This window comes from Chenopodium quinoa, unplaced genomic scaffold (genome assembly GCF_001683475.1).
Source record: "Chenopodium quinoa cultivar QQ74 unplaced genomic scaffold, ASM168347v1, whole genome shotgun sequence".
Lineage (NCBI taxonomy): Eukaryota > Viridiplantae > Streptophyta > Magnoliopsida > Caryophyllales > Amaranthaceae > Chenopodium > Chenopodium quinoa.
The window spans coordinates 3,432,509-3,448,296 of record NW_018742733.1 but is presented as its reverse complement, the minus strand read 5'-3'; the positions used below and the strand labels follow the sequence as shown (position 1 = coordinate 3,448,296).

Sequence of the window (15,788 nt, the reverse complement as noted above, 5' to 3'; positions counted from 1 at the left end):
TAGCCATATAAATGATTTAATAAAAAGCTAAAGCCGGTTACAATTTTAATTTCATCATTCAAAATCTTGTGAATAGCTGTAAATAATCAACTATTACACTAAAACAAACTAAATTGCTCCAACTATGAGCTATGCCCATGAAACAAACACTAATAACTTAACTAAAAATAAGAAACATGACATGACTACTAATCCAAGATATTAATACTTGAAATGACTATCCAAAGAATTAAAAGATGAAAATTTTGAAGGAACATGCAAATGGAATAGTCTTAGTTTGCATGTTTAAAAACTAATGAACCATGCATCAATGCATGTAAATGCCTTCATTCTTTCTTGGAAATTTGGGGACTATTTTGAGAGCCAGTAGACCTAGGAGGCCCAGGGAAAGGAAAGGGGAAAGGCGGTCCGGGCAGCATTGGAGGCAATGGGATAGGAGGATAGGGTTGAGCATAACCACACAGCCCATACCCACAAGGCCTCCCGAATCCACACCTTTTCCCACATCCACCACAATTAAAAGGATCAAGGTTGGTATTCATGCACAATCCATTACAACATTGCCATGTAAATGGACATCTTATGCCACAAAAACCACAATTTAGAGGATCGAACATGATATCAATGCATCGATTCATACAACACAATCTTCGTGGTGGGAATTGAGTTCCTGAGCAAATCCACGGCCTATTCCAACACCCTTGTTGTTGAGCTCTTGGATTTATGGCTCTTTTAAGCCATGGCGAAGTTGTGTTAGCCTTGGTGACATTAAATCGCGCTTCTTCTATGTTGTTTTTTGCACCCACTTCTACAAATAGAGATAATAGTGCTAAGAAATAAAAAGTATAGGCTAAATTTTTCATTTTGAGATGCATTATTAATATTATTCATTACCAACTTAAAAGGTCTGCTTTGTAATGAGTTATATAGAGGATTTTAGGGAACCAAGTTACGGAGTGTACATTCATGCTTTTCTTACATGGATTGATTATTACTTGGTTTTCATGGAAATTATGTGAGTTAATTGAAAGAACCACATTGTTTTAAACCCAAAATAACGGATTAGAGCACATGTAAAGGCATAAAGGAACTCTTTTCTTGCAAACTTGCGCACAATTTTGTTAGGGTGTAAACATGGAAAGGCTTTTGGTCGGCTATTTGATAGGGAGTTTAAAGAAAATAAGTATATGAATTTGTTGCTCACAAGTCACAAGTAGAAACCCACACATTTCCACTTAATCTGCGATACCCTTAGCTTCTAAAATTAAATGGTCCGTTAATAAAAAATTCAGTTTAGAAATCAATTATAAACTTATAATAGTCATAAATATTTAAAAAGTAACACATTTCACATCATCTAGCAATCCTGCTAGCATACTCAGTCTTTTTCTATTTAAATTTGAAGTTCTCGTCCTGATTGTTTATGTATGTCATTATGTTGATGCACATTTTTAACTATCAATACCTATGACTATGATTTTTCAGCCGTATTATATTAAGAGCAATTTAGAAGTTTTTTTTACCTTGTGAATATTAGCAAGATTCTAAACACGAACAAAAAAAGAAAAAAGTGGTTAGTTAAGTACAAGGCGTGGAACAGCTAAAACAATTGCAATGATTTTTTTTTTTTATTTTTTTTTTTATGGCATTGCAATGAATAAATAAACTACACAATAAGCTAATTAATTACTTAACAGAAGATATTTGATTAAATCCAAATAACAGCGTCTTACAAGCGCCAAATTGCTCAGGGCAAGCGCACTTATATTACATCCCTCCTGAGGCAGATTGCCTGTTCAACTGAGGCAGGTTGCCAACAGGAAACAACAGCTATGAATAGGATCCAATTTTCAAATTCTCTATTTTCCTAGTTTTTTTTTTTTTTTCTTTTGAGTTAAATACTTACATTACTCATAACAATTAGTCAGCAGCAAAACATGCGACTCATTGATATAAAGCTAAAACAGATGATGCGAACTCAGATTGCATCATTTAGGGAAGCAAATAATAAGCTGAAGAGCCATATTACTGTTGAACCAAACACTCATGGTTCCCGGACACCATAGGAGAAGCAGCTGGGTTGATGGAATCCGCTTCTCTAGAAGCATGGGGAGATGTAAGCTCAGCCTCCTTGAGAAGCATGTCTGACCCGTTTTCAACAACAGGACAAGCAATAGCTTCAAATATCATGGCCTTGACTTCTTCGAACCTTGCTTCTGACAGAGACACCTCAGCCAGGAGCCTCCAAGCATTACCCTCAGACGCCTCATCATAGTCCTTTCTCCTCTTTAACACAATATGTCCACTGATCTCCCAGACCGCTGGATTGACTTGGGTATCCAGGAGCTCGGAACTTACCTCTCCTAAGGGGTGTTTCTCAGCATAGCACTGAATCCAAAAACAAGAGATACAAGTCAATAACTAAGGAAATGACAAGGACAAGAATTTCAGGGAAAGGTAAAGGGATATATTTGTAGCACCTGAGGAAGGATAAAAATCCGCCTTCCAGAATCAGCAATAAGAACATTGTAAGGGATGTTAGTGTCTTGCAGAAATATGCAGCAGTCTGAGACCTCCTTGGCTAAATCTTGGAGAGAATTCCCACCTTCCAAGACAAGACCCCTTACTGGATATTTCAGGAGCTCAAATATCTTGACACCATTACTGGTGGTGGTGATTTTCTTGGTAGGAGCCTTCTCAATGGGAAATGGGCTAGCCAAGTAATAAGCCTGTTTTCCGGAAAATATACAGTTAATCTTTGAGAAACAATATCCATGAAGATATAAAAAATTTAAGGAATACCAAAAGGGCCCTGATAGAATACCTGGAAATGGAGATGGTTAATGGTAGCAAATGCACCCAAGCTATTGTATCCAAGACGGAAGTAAGGACTCCCGGCTTCAACTGCCATGTTCAGAGCAAGCAAGAAACTCTCACAATCAATCCTTTAAGATAGGCACTCGAAAATTCGAGGAATCAAGAGCACGTGTCCATATTCGATAGGACTGACCTGTTCATCAAAAAAACATAATACATCAATTGATTAATAAATTTTTGCAACATCACAGATAACATAATTCTTAACACTGGATAACAGTGGAAAAAGTTACATTAATGGCAACAAAGCTTGGTGAATTCTCGACAGCGATTGGAGCAGCAGGGATGAAGTAAGCTTCGCCGTCTTCACTTGCTTCAAACTGGAAGAGCACCTCTTCCTGCCCAACTTTCGTGAAGTTGAATTTGCTACCATCAAAGGGTTGAAGAACTTTGTCCACTTGGAATTCAGTCGGCCGTTTCCTCAGGTGACGGCCCTCATTAAGTTGGGCAACAAATCCATAATCACCAGGAATCACCTATAGTTAATCCATGATAATGTATCAGTATTCCAAACCACAAAAACTAACTCCAAACCAACAAATAGAACAGAGATAAAAGATGATAATATAGAACAGGAAAAGCTATATCAGACCTTGGTTTCACAAGCAGTAACATCATAGCGGAATAGGCCCCTCTCGAAGCGGTCCTCCCACTATCATAGCAAATCAAGAATAAGATTAATACCGTGCATAGTACAAACTAGTGTCTAAACATAATAAGAATTAGGTTTGTATCTCTGTTTAACTTGAAGTATCAATTACCTCTCCAAGCAAGAGTGAGTCGAGGAAGGCAACAGGAGACTCTCTTGCCTCATCAACAACCAAATCCTTATCAGTTCCAATCTTATTGACCCTCTTGTAAGCGTACAGAGGCAGTTTTGCACCTATTGAAAAGTCCAGGTCCCAACAAACAAAGATCAATCACAGTAATGTGCAGATGTGCCCTCAACCAAAACTACATGCAACACCTTTCACATAACAAGCACCTAGCAATCAGTGTACGAAACATAAATCCAGAAAAAGTAATTCTCTTAAGGGGCTAACACAATCACCCCTAGGTGTTGTTATCTGAAACATTCTCAACGATTCTCCAAGACATCCACTATAAATCAATCAAGAACAACAAATTGCAAAAACGACCCCATGCAAACCATATCTAAGCTCAGCCAACGGTTCCTTCACTATAGTGACAAAATTCTAATTGATTACAATATATTCCCGTCTCACACATAACATAAGGTTTCAAAGAGATACCCAACGGGCCCTAAGTTATGAGGATAATCTCGACATCCGTCTAATAAAGCAATAGATACCTCCCTCCCCAAATTCACCATTGACAAACATTCAAAAGAATTCACCTACTTTCAATAAAATATCAAATCAAATTCCCGCAAATTTCAGGACAAAAACCCAATTAAATACAATCCAATACCAATAGCACAACATGCATTCATAAATTCCCAAAAATTTCAGGACAAAAAAAACCCAATTATATATTTATATACAATCCATCAAATTACAATAGCACAACATGCATCCATGATAATTACAATCAAATATTTTCACAAAAATGACCAGATATAAATTAATAACAGGAATTCAAAGAGGAATTTCATCGAATACCTTGTATGCAACACTCTTTGAGACAATTCCGGCCACACCCACCAACAAACCGAGCAGACCCATCTCCCTCCTCCTTCTGATAATTCGAAACAATCGTCGGAACTGTTGATAAGTATTAGGTGACTCGTACTTCGTAGCTTTGTCCGCCCGATCGGGCGGACATTGCCCGGTCTGACCGGGCGGTGGGGGTTGGATACGTTGAAGCATTCGTATGGAGTTTTCTTCTCGCGCCCGATCGGGCAGACCTTGCCCGGTCTGACCGGGCGGAGAAGGAAAAATGCGGAGACGCGGATTTTACGATTTAAAGTTATCTTTTATGTTATCTTTTTGCCCAAGTATCTTTTATTTTAGGGATTAATATAAAACCTCCCTAATATTAGTATAAGGGTTAAGAGAGAGAGAGTGAGAGCCGTTCTTGAGAAATACAAGAATCATCTTTGTAATCTTTGCAGTTTATAGTGAAATCATTCGATCTCGGTGCCCGTGGACGTAGCTATCACATCGATAGTGAACCACGTAAATTCTTGGTGTTGTTCTTATTGTTTGCATTGAATTTCTTTATTGTTTTCTTGTTTGTTTTCGACCTTTGCTTCCGCTGTCGCACAACAATTGGTATCAGAGCTCAGGTTCAATCCTTGGAGAGTTTCTTGAAGATAACAATGGCAGGAGATTCAACAATAAGAATTGAGAAGTTTACCGGGAAAAATAGTTTCGGGCTATGGCAAATTAAGATGAAGGCTCTGTTAAAACAACAGCAGATATGGCGTCCGTTGGCTCCAAAGAGTACTACTTCGGAGTCAGAAGATGGACCGACTGACCCGCAGTTAGAAGTTATGGAAGAGAAGGCACACTCTACCATATTACTTAGTCTTGATGATCAAATCATCACGGAGGTGGCTGATCAGGAAACGGCGGCTGGATTGTGGCTGAAGCTGGAGTCATTGTATATGACTAAGTCGTTGACCAACAAATTATTACTGAAACAGCGGTTGTTTAGCCTCCGGATGCAGTCAGGTACTTCCTTACGGGAACATCTAGAAAAACTTAACTCTATTTTGCTTGATTTACGTAATTTAGATGTTAAAATTGATGATGAGGATGCTGCGTTGATTTTACTTGTATCTCTACCGTCTAGCTTTGAGAATTTTGTAGAGTCTTTTGTTGTTGGTAAGGATTCTATAACCTTAGAAGAAGTGAAGGCAGCACTTCATACTAGGGAACTCAGAATGAAAGCTACGAGTGATAATGGGGATAATGGTAGTGGGTTGTTTGTTAAGTCCGGAAAGTCTAAAAAGAATAAGGGGTTTAACAAGGGGAACAATGCTGGGTCGGGTGCTGGAAACGGCAAGGATGGATCTAGTAAAACTACTACTAAAACATGTTATTACTGTAAAGAACCGGGTCACTTTAGGAATAATTGTCCGGTGAGGAAAAACAAGTCCCAGGCTGCTGTAGTTGAAGAGAAACCGAATGAGAGCTATAATTCAGAGGAAGATTTAGCATTAGTCAGTTCTGCTAGGTCTGATGATTTATCTGATAACTGGGTTCTAGATTCGGGGTGTTCGTTCCATATGTGTCCACGTCGAGATTGGTTTGATACATATGAACCTCGCAATGGGGGTATGGTTATAGTCGGTAACAATGCTCCATGTAAGGTCACAGGTATTGGTTCCATGAGGTTGAGGACTGTTGATGGGCGGAGGTTAACTTTGACTAATGTACGGCATGTTCCTGCTTTAGGAAAGAATCTGATTTCATTGGGTACCCTGGATGACTTGGGGTACAATGGTGTGTTTTCAGATGGGGAGTTGTGTATTTTCAGAGGTTCTGAGTTGGTACTTAAGGGTATCAAAAGGAACACCCTCTATGTTTTTGAGGGTGTTACACTGCCTAGTTCTGCGGTTTGCGCATCTGTATCTCACCAGGAGATGACTAAGATTTGGCACATGAGGCTTGGTCATATGGGGGAGAAGGGGATGCAGCTATTGTCCAAGAGGGGTCTTCTATCCGGGGTCAAGGTTGCCAACCTTGAATTTTGTGAGCATTGTGTGTTTGGTAAGAAACACAGGTCAAAGTTCAGCAAGGGTGCTCACATTACTGATGCAGTGCTCGATTACATCCATTCAGATTGCTGGGGTCCATCTAGAGTTGAAGGTATGGGAGGTTACCACTATTTTGTGTCATTTGTTGATGACAAGTCCCGATACACATGGCTTAGGTTGCTTAAGTCAAAGGATGAGGCCTTCAAAGTTTTCAAGCAATGGAAAGCTTTGGTGGAAAATCGACAAGGAAGGAAGATCAAGAAGCTACGAACGGACAATGGGCTAGAGTTTTGCAAAGACGAGTTTAATCAGTTCTGTGCAGATGAGGGTATAGGTCGGCATCATACTGTCAGGAAGACACCACAGCAGAACGGTGTAGCAGAACGGGTTAATCAGACACTGCTAGAGAGAGTTCGATGCATGCTCTCTAATGCAGGGCTTGGGAGGAGGTACTGGAGTGAAGCTGTGTTAACAGCTTGTTATGTCATTAATAGGGGTCCTCATTCTGGAATTGATTCCAAAATTCCGTTTGAGATCTGGAGTGGTAAGTTGCCTAATTTTTCGAATTTGAAGATTTTTGGTTGTGTTGCTTATTATCATGTTATTGAGGGTAAGCTGGATCCACGAGCCAAGAAGGGGTGTTTTGTTGGGTACGGGGATGGTGTGAAGGGGTTTAGAATTTTTTCACCTTCGGAGGGTCGGGTCATTCTTAGTAGGGATGTTACTTTCGATGAAAACACCATGTATTCAATTAAAAATGCAGAGATTTCAGATTTGAGAAGGGAAGGAGACAATTTATTACAGACAGATGGGGTACTTAAGGTACATCAGTCTACCATTGCTGATTTACCTCGGGTACAATATATTGATGATGATGCTGATGTTCCAGTGCCGGGTACTCCTGAACCTGAGATTACTCCTACTCATTCTAACTCTGGGGATGAGGTGGAGCAATCTAATCAGGGGTCATCTAGTCAACCTGACACCATTCTTGAGATGCCTAAACGAGTTATCAAGAAGCCTGTTAGATTGATTGAAGAGATGGAGGGAAGAAATTGCTGTGTTGATGCGATGACAGGTTATGCATTGAGTGTAGCTGATGATGTAGAGTCATTTGAACCTGCCACATATAAACAAGCAATTAGTTGTAGTGAGTCTGCGCAATGGCTTGCCGCAATGGGTGAAGAGATGCAGTCTCTTTACAAGAACAGAGTGTGGGAACTGGTAAAGGTACCGGAAGGGAGGAAGCTTGTGGGTTGTAAATGGATTTACAAGAAGAAAGAAGGGTTGTCGGAAACTGAGCAAATACGTTTTAAGGCTAGGCTAGTTGCTAAGGGGTTCAGTCAGGTAGAAGGGTTGATTTTGTTGAGATATTCTCACCTGTGGTTCGACATACTTCTATCCGTGTGTTATTGTCAATTGTAGCACATTTTGATCTTGAGCTGGAGCAGTTGGATGTTAAAACGGCTTTCCTTCATGGCGATTTGGAGGAGGAGATTCTGATGAAGCAGCCCGAAGGATTCGAAGTTCCTGGAAAGGAACACTATGCCTGCAGATTGCTAAAGTCATTGTATGGACTTAAGCAATCCCCCCGACAGTGGTACAAAAGGTTTGATTCTTTTATGGTTTCACAAGGTTTTGACAGGAATTCATATGATTGCTGTGTGTATCATAGTAAGCTGGATAATGGTTCCATGATTTATCTTTTGTTATATGTTGATGACATGTTGGTTGCCACAAAGAATAAATCTGATATTGCTAGATTAAAGGAGATGCTTAACTCGGAGTTTGACATGAAAGACTTGGGTGCAGCTAGGAAGATTTTGGGTATGGAGATCTACAGGGATCGGGCTAGAGGTAAGCTTTTCTTGACTCAGAAAAGCTACATTGAAAAGATTTTGTCTCGTTTTGGGATGGAAAAATCGAAGCCTATAAGTACGCCAACTACTGTTAGTTGTAAGTTGTCTTTGTCTATGTCACCTCAATCAGAGGAGGAGTTGTCTTATATGTCTAGAGTTCCATATGCAAACGCGGTTGGTTGTTTGATGTATGCTATGGTCTGTACTAGGCCGGATATTGCGCATGCTGTTAGTGTTGTAAGCAGGTTTATGGCTCGACCTGGGAGGGAACACTGGCAAGGGGTGAAAAGGATTTTTCGCTACCTGAGAGGGACAACTGATATTGGTCTTGTGTACGGGAATGGTAGGGAATGCTTGGTCACTGGGTACAGTGATTCTGATTATGCAGCTGATGTGGATACCAGGAGGTCTGTGACTGGTTATGTGTTCACTTTGGGTGGTTCTGTGGTTAGTTGGAAGTCTACATTGCAGTCATCAGTTACGTTGTCAACTACTGAAGCTGAGTATATGGCTTTAACTTCTGCAGCTAAGGAGTCTATTTGGCTCAAAGGCCTAGTAGGTGAACTGGGTATTGCACAGGATTTTGCTACAGTGTATTGTGATAGTCTAAGTGCGATTTGCTTAGCTAAAGATCAAGTACACCATGATCGGACGAAGCACATTGATGTCAGGTATCATTTCTTGCGTACTGACAAGAGGATTAAGGTGAAGAAGATTGGGACTGCTGACAACCCGGCTGATTTCTTCACTAAGCCTGTTCCGTTTAGCAAGTTTAAACATTGCTTAGACTTGCTAAATATTGATTACTACGTGATGTAGTAGGCCCTGAGGGGCGAAGTTGGGGAGCTCCTGGTGTAGGTGTGTTGGCCTTAAGGTGGAGCTTGCCCGGGGCTTGTGATGCAGGTGGAGCATTATGAGTTGTTATACTTGGAGACGAGTATGTGATGGGTCTTGGTTGAAGACTTATCGGGATGTATGGCTTATGCATGAGTCTTGCATCGGGTTTGGCTTGAGATGTTTTTCCACTATGTCTTGATGGGGTCGTTTGCTGACTACGAGTTCTCGTCAAGGTGGAGATTGTTGATAAGTATTAGGTGACTCGTACTTCGTAGCTTTGTCCGCCCGATCGGGCGGACATTGCCCGGTCTGACCGGGCGGTGGGGGTTGGATACGTTGAAGCATTCGTATGGAGTTTTCTTCTCGCGCCCGATCGGGCAGACCTTGCCCGGTCTGACCGGGCGGAGAAGGAAAAATGCGGAGACGCGGATTTTACGATTTAAAGTTATCTTTTATGTTATCTTTTTGCCCAAGTATCTTTTATTTTAGGGATTAATATAAAACCTCCCTAATATTAGTATAAGGGTTAAGAGAGAGAGAGTGAGAGCCGTTCTTGAGAAATACAAGAATCATCTTTGTAATCTTTGCAGTTTATAGTGAAATCATTCGATCTCGGTGCCCGTGGACGTAGCTATCACATCGATAGTGAACCACGTAAATTCTTGGTGTTGTTCTTATTGTTTGCATTGAATTTCTTTATTGTTTTCTTAATCCTCAACATTTTTTATTCTTTTGCTTCTTCTTCTTCCCCAGAAAAAATTCAAAAAATCAAACTTTCTTCTATACAACTACACCAACTACTTGTATATATATAAACTACAACTACAAAGCTCAGAAACAACCGCCTCCGGCAAGAAAGAGAAGATCGGAAGGGCTGCCGCCTTCGGAAGGCAAGGCGCCGCGTCCGCCGTGCAACGAAGGACTACCTCGATCAATCAAAAGACAATTACAGCCCTTTTTGCGTCGCACATCACGGGCGTGCAAAGGCCGAATTTTTCTTTGTATAGCCGTGTTTGCAATCAAAATCTCTGTCCTTGGGTTCTAACCCCAGCAAATTCCTTCATCAAAATCAAAAATCAGCAAAATTTGGAACTGGGTTTTTTTCTGGGTATTGAATTGGATGAATTTGAGGAGAGAGAAAGGATTAGGAAAGCGGAGTTAAATAGATAGAAGGGGTGAGTGAAGAACAGAGGATTGAGAAAGAGGGGTAAAATGGGGGAATTGTGGTTGTGATTCGTGAAACGTAGTTGAGATTGATTTAGGGGTGGTGAGTGATTTGTTGAATGGGACAACGAACAATAGGAGAGGGAAAGAGAAAGAAAAATAACGGTTGTAGGTTGTTGTATGCTTGGGGTTATTATGCATGCAACGTATATGCTTACCGTATAAACTATAAACCTACGCGTCTAAAAGATGTTAGAGTTTCCCTTCCGGCTCCAAGTAATTTTGGGATTGATTCTCGTTATATGTTGTTGTGGTTAGAAAATAAGGAAAAAGTGTCTTATCAGACTAGAATGTTTCATGGATTAATATGTTTGAGATACGCAGTAATATCTGTTGAGGGTAGTAATTTCTCACCCCCGAAATACCTCTAATAAGGATTGATCTCATAAATTGAGCTCGAAACAAGTTAGGATGCTTAGAGAAGATTTCACTAAAAAAAACATGATTTTGAAAGAAAATTATCTTCGCTTTTTTAAATATTTGTTTCCTCGGGGAAAGGAAAATAAATAAATAATTTGTTATCAAAGAGGTAACACAAAAATTATTTAGCCCTCCCCAAACTATTTGGATGCATGGAAGATTGGAAGGTGAATAAGGTCTTGTTTAGTTCACCTTATTTTTACTTATTTTAAAAAAATAAGTTCAAATCAGATCAGAATAAATAAGTTCAGATCAAATCAGAAAAAATAAGTTCAGATTAGATTAGAAAAAATAAATTCTGATCAGATCATCGTTTTATGTGCAGTTTTTTATCGCTAAATATGTTTAATTGTGTAATGAAAAAAATATATGTAATAATAAGATGAACCAAATAAGGCCTAAGTAAGAGTAAACCTTTGGTCCAAACTTACAAAAATAAAATAAAATAAGCGTTTTAAGTATATTACACATCCTTGATTAAGTTATTTCACTACTATTTAATCAATTTTATCTCAAAAGTTAATAAACATGCCAACTAATGCATTTGCCGTTTGGGATGGGATCGAATTGGTAACGATATACAAATATACTGATTACTGATCATCATAATCTATAGCTCGCTAGGTTTTCTCTTTATAATTTGAATACTTTATCCAAACTTATAATTTATCTTGGCTTATTAATAAGTGTGTCTAGGCTTACTTTCAATGTAACAAAACTTACTTAGTACGGAGTACTATTTATCCAAAATTATTAGGGGTCATTTGGTTGGGGTTAATTATCAAAGAGAATGGGAATCAACTACCCCCATTCCCTTTGTTGTTGTTTTTGTTAGACCATTTTCTTCATTCCCTTTACCCTCTTCATTCCCCCAAATCCCTCTAACTCCATTCCCCACCCCCCTAGACTTTCCCATTCCCATTCCCTAGCCACCATACCACCACCCTCTTACCACACTCACCACCGGAAAGTCAGCCGCCACACCGCCGCTCTACCTCCGATGGGTCGTCGCTCGACCTCCGACGGGTCGCCGCATCTTCTCCAACGGGTCGTTGCACCTTCACCACCCTTTCCCTCCCCCGTGAAACTTCCCCAGCCCCTCGCAAAACCCTTAAAAATCCCCTTCCCTCCCCTGAAAAGCGTCAGTCAACCCTCCCACCACCATCGAAGCGCCTAGGGTTTCGAGGGTGGTGGGAGGGTTGTCTGACGCTTTTCCGGGAAGGGAAGGGGATTTTTAAGGGTTTTGCGAGGGGTTCAGCGGCATTAATTAAATATGAACCTCACAATTTTATTTTTTTTAAAGAAGTCCCAAAGGACACTAAATTTCATTAATATAAGCCATACGACATTTACAATTGGCAATGAATGATAATGAAAACGAATTTAACAAAACAAACAAGAATTAATCGGGGAAGGGCTAGAATCCAAATACATAAATATAACAATTCGGCATATTCTCGATTCGTTGTCTTATACAGGTGGATCCGTCGTCGCTTCGCAATTTTGTGAGAAAGAAAATTCATGTGCTGATTCCGTAACTCGAATTCGAGCCATAATCAATAGTAGCCCCGCACAACCGAAGACCAAATTAAGCACAAATAAAACCTTGTCTTTCGAAGGACTACGAAAAACCTTGTCTTTCGAAGGAAATCGAAAAATCCTTGTATTTCGAAGGAGATAAACTTTTTTTTTCGAGAGAGACATTATTGTAACTTAAAATAAAAATCTTAAAAGAAAATAAAGCTTTATTGATATATTTACGAAAATATTATGCTACATTTTTGTTCATTTAATTATAATTTTCTACTTAATTTATTTCTTGTAACTCAAGGGTAAAAGTAGGTTCTAGTGGTAGACTGGTAGATCATATAATCCATTTCTTTATCGTCAAGAACCTCGTGGTTACTTCGTAGTCAACCATGGTACAAAAAAGCCAACAAATTTCCACGGACATAATGCATCTGACATTCAAACCCAAAAATCCTCCCATTATATTATTTTATTTTATTTGAGGTCCAACTTTTCTATCTGACTAATTACTCCATTTTATGAGAATCAACCCAATTGAATATTAAAAGCATATTTCATATTCAAACAAATATACTTGATTTGGTCCCCTTTAAATTTTGTGGATATGGAAAATACTACTATTATTAGGAGATGGCTAAAGAGGATTTATTGTTAAAAAATGTTGGCAAGATCTCATTCATCCATAAATGTACAGCAGCTATCAAGTGTGCATTTTACATTGAATATTTTTGTAGTGGATTTTTCACCCATCGCTTTCTATCTTCTATATACAAATTAACGGAGTTAACTAACTCCATAGAATGGTTTTGGGTTGTGCTAGATCAAGCCCGTGTGTCTTGAGTTGGGCTAAGTTTAGCCCACGATCAAGCTCATTATGTGTTGTGCCAAATTTTCAAAAGGCGACATAAAGCCATAAACATTACCCAAAGATCGCATGTCAGTATGTCACCATGTCGTGTCATGCTATATTTGTGTGTCTAATATTGATCCGTTAATTACTACCTCCGCTAACTTTTAGTTACAACTTTGGAATATATTATATCTCACAAATAATACCCTAAAATTGCAACTAAAAGTAACAGAGGCAGTAATTAATTTTTGTGCCATATTATACCTTGTCATATGCTTTCAAAAAATATAATTTAAACTTCACACATATCTCAACAATCATAGTAGCGTAATGTATCATGTCTACCTTGTATTTGTCTTACACAATGTTCATTTCAGGTTGGATCAAGTTGTGCCACGGGCCATCCTAGCCCAATGGTATCTTAAATCATGATTGTTCTACTTTACTTTTAACAGTTTATTTGTATTTGATAATTTTAATTTGATCAAATGATATTTTATAAAACACTAAACAAATATATGCTCCTATTATCCCATAACTTAGATCCCTTAATAGGTCAATAAAAAGGATAATGCATTTACATGATTGAAACTAAACATTACATAAGGTTGGGTCTATCCAAGCCAAGCATAACATGTTGTCGTGTGTATTGGGTTGTGTTTGGGCTACATTTTTGTTGAATAACACATAAGCACAATACAACACGTTAATACGACTAAGTACGTGAAGAAAAAAAATGCTTAGGCATGAATGCATGACATGATCTTTCACGATGGACATATGAACCTCAACTATGCTTGAACCTCCTTTTAGAAATGGTTGTTTTTGACCAGGCTTTGCCAGTCCACATGTAGTGGGCTTAACACAAGACACAGTATAATAGTACATGTCACTTGGCATATTGGTGGTATAAGTCAAGCCCACTAAATTTGTAAGTGAAAACTGGAAATAGTTTAAGGTGTTGGCTGGACTTGGCCACCCATCAACTTACTTGAATAATTAATCCAATGTACTCCGTATATTTATTTATTTATTTATTTGTTGGTTTGTAATAAATTTAATTAAAATTTATTCATAGAGTACAGTCTTTTTTTTTTTTTTTTTGACAGCTGAAGAAAAAGGGATCTAATCCCTTACACTAATGAAAGTAACAGAAACACAATGGAAAAAGGGGAGAAGCTCATTAATTTTATCTTTAGTCATTCTATCTCCTTTGATGCTCTTGTAGTCAGTTTGCATCCACTTAATGCTATTCTGCTCACTTGACACAATCTGCAGGTGCCTTAGATTGAGGTTGAATGCCCCTTGTAGCCCATTGAAAACAGAATCAAGGAAGCAGGTTTCCTTATTTTGCCTAGCCTGCTGCAACACTCCTTGCTCGAGAATAGTCTCATCTTGCTTGACAGTCCAGCGCCAAATGAGACCCCTTCCTTTGTTCCTAGTGTAATATATCCTTACAGTTGCAGTGCTGCAGCTACCTTGTCCTGACACAAGTTCTAAGCTCTTTAGCTGGTGGTGGTCATTACCTGTTTCATCTCTTCTTTTTCTTTCAAAACCAGGAGGCTCAAGCTATATGTCATCCATGATCTGCAGAGTAGCTTCCCTTGTATGATCCCTCTTTTTGTAAGTGATGTTCACTCTTCTTTCCATGCATGAGATTGCAGCTCCTGGATCTGGCTTCCAGTTCTTAAAAATTTTGTTATTCCTTGCTTCCCAAATGCAATCAAGGCCAGCTAAGAAAAGATGGTAACTTTCCCCTAAGTCTCTCCCTTTGTCACTAAGGATCCTCATCCAATTGTAGATCCATTCAGCCAAAGGAATATTGCCTTGATTGCACACATCGATCCCCAATCTGCATCCTTTCCATAAATGGCTAGCAAAGATGCAGTCTCTAAATAAGTGCTCCAGAGTTTCCAATTTACTGCTGCTAGGATCATCATCCTTGTAGCAAAGACAACAGTGATGCTGTACCCCCAATCCTCTCTTTTTCCTTTCACTTCCAACTGAGAGCGCATCTTTGAAAATTTTCCAAAGGAAAATCTTTTGCTTGGGACTGCTATCCTTCTTCCAGAATTTCTTCCAGTCAATATTATGTTGCACTTTAAACCCGTTTTTCTGGTCTTGTTTCTGATTTTCCTTAAGGAATGTAGAATACCCACTTCTTACAGAGTAAATGCCATCGTTGGCTTCCTTCCATACAATTAAATCATCATATCCTGTTGTCATGGCTCTGATTTTAGAGATTTCCTTAACTGTTTCATCACTGAACCAGTCCTTGCAGGCACCTAGATCCCATTCTCCATTTTCAGTCCTAAGCTTGGCAACACAATCATTGTTAGAGCAGCCTTGATACCTCCAAATTGGGGGAGCACCGTTGACCCAGGGATGGTGAATCTTTGCATAGCACCCATCGCCTAAGGACCAAGCACTTCCATTTTTTAGCATCTGCAGGCCCCATTTGATACCTTTCCAACCCCACGAGCCACTACTTCTCCTACACCACGAATCCTCGAAGAAAGAAATTCTG

The 15,788-nt window shown here is 39.2% G+C and overlaps 1 pseudogene; it reads right to left on the bottom strand.

Moving 5' to 3' along the window:
- Positions 1 to 1,679: 1,679 nt before the first annotated feature.
- LOC110723642 lies at positions 1,680 to 14,161 on the bottom strand (annotated as a pseudogene).
- Positions 14,162 to 15,788: the final 1,627 nt, after the last annotated feature.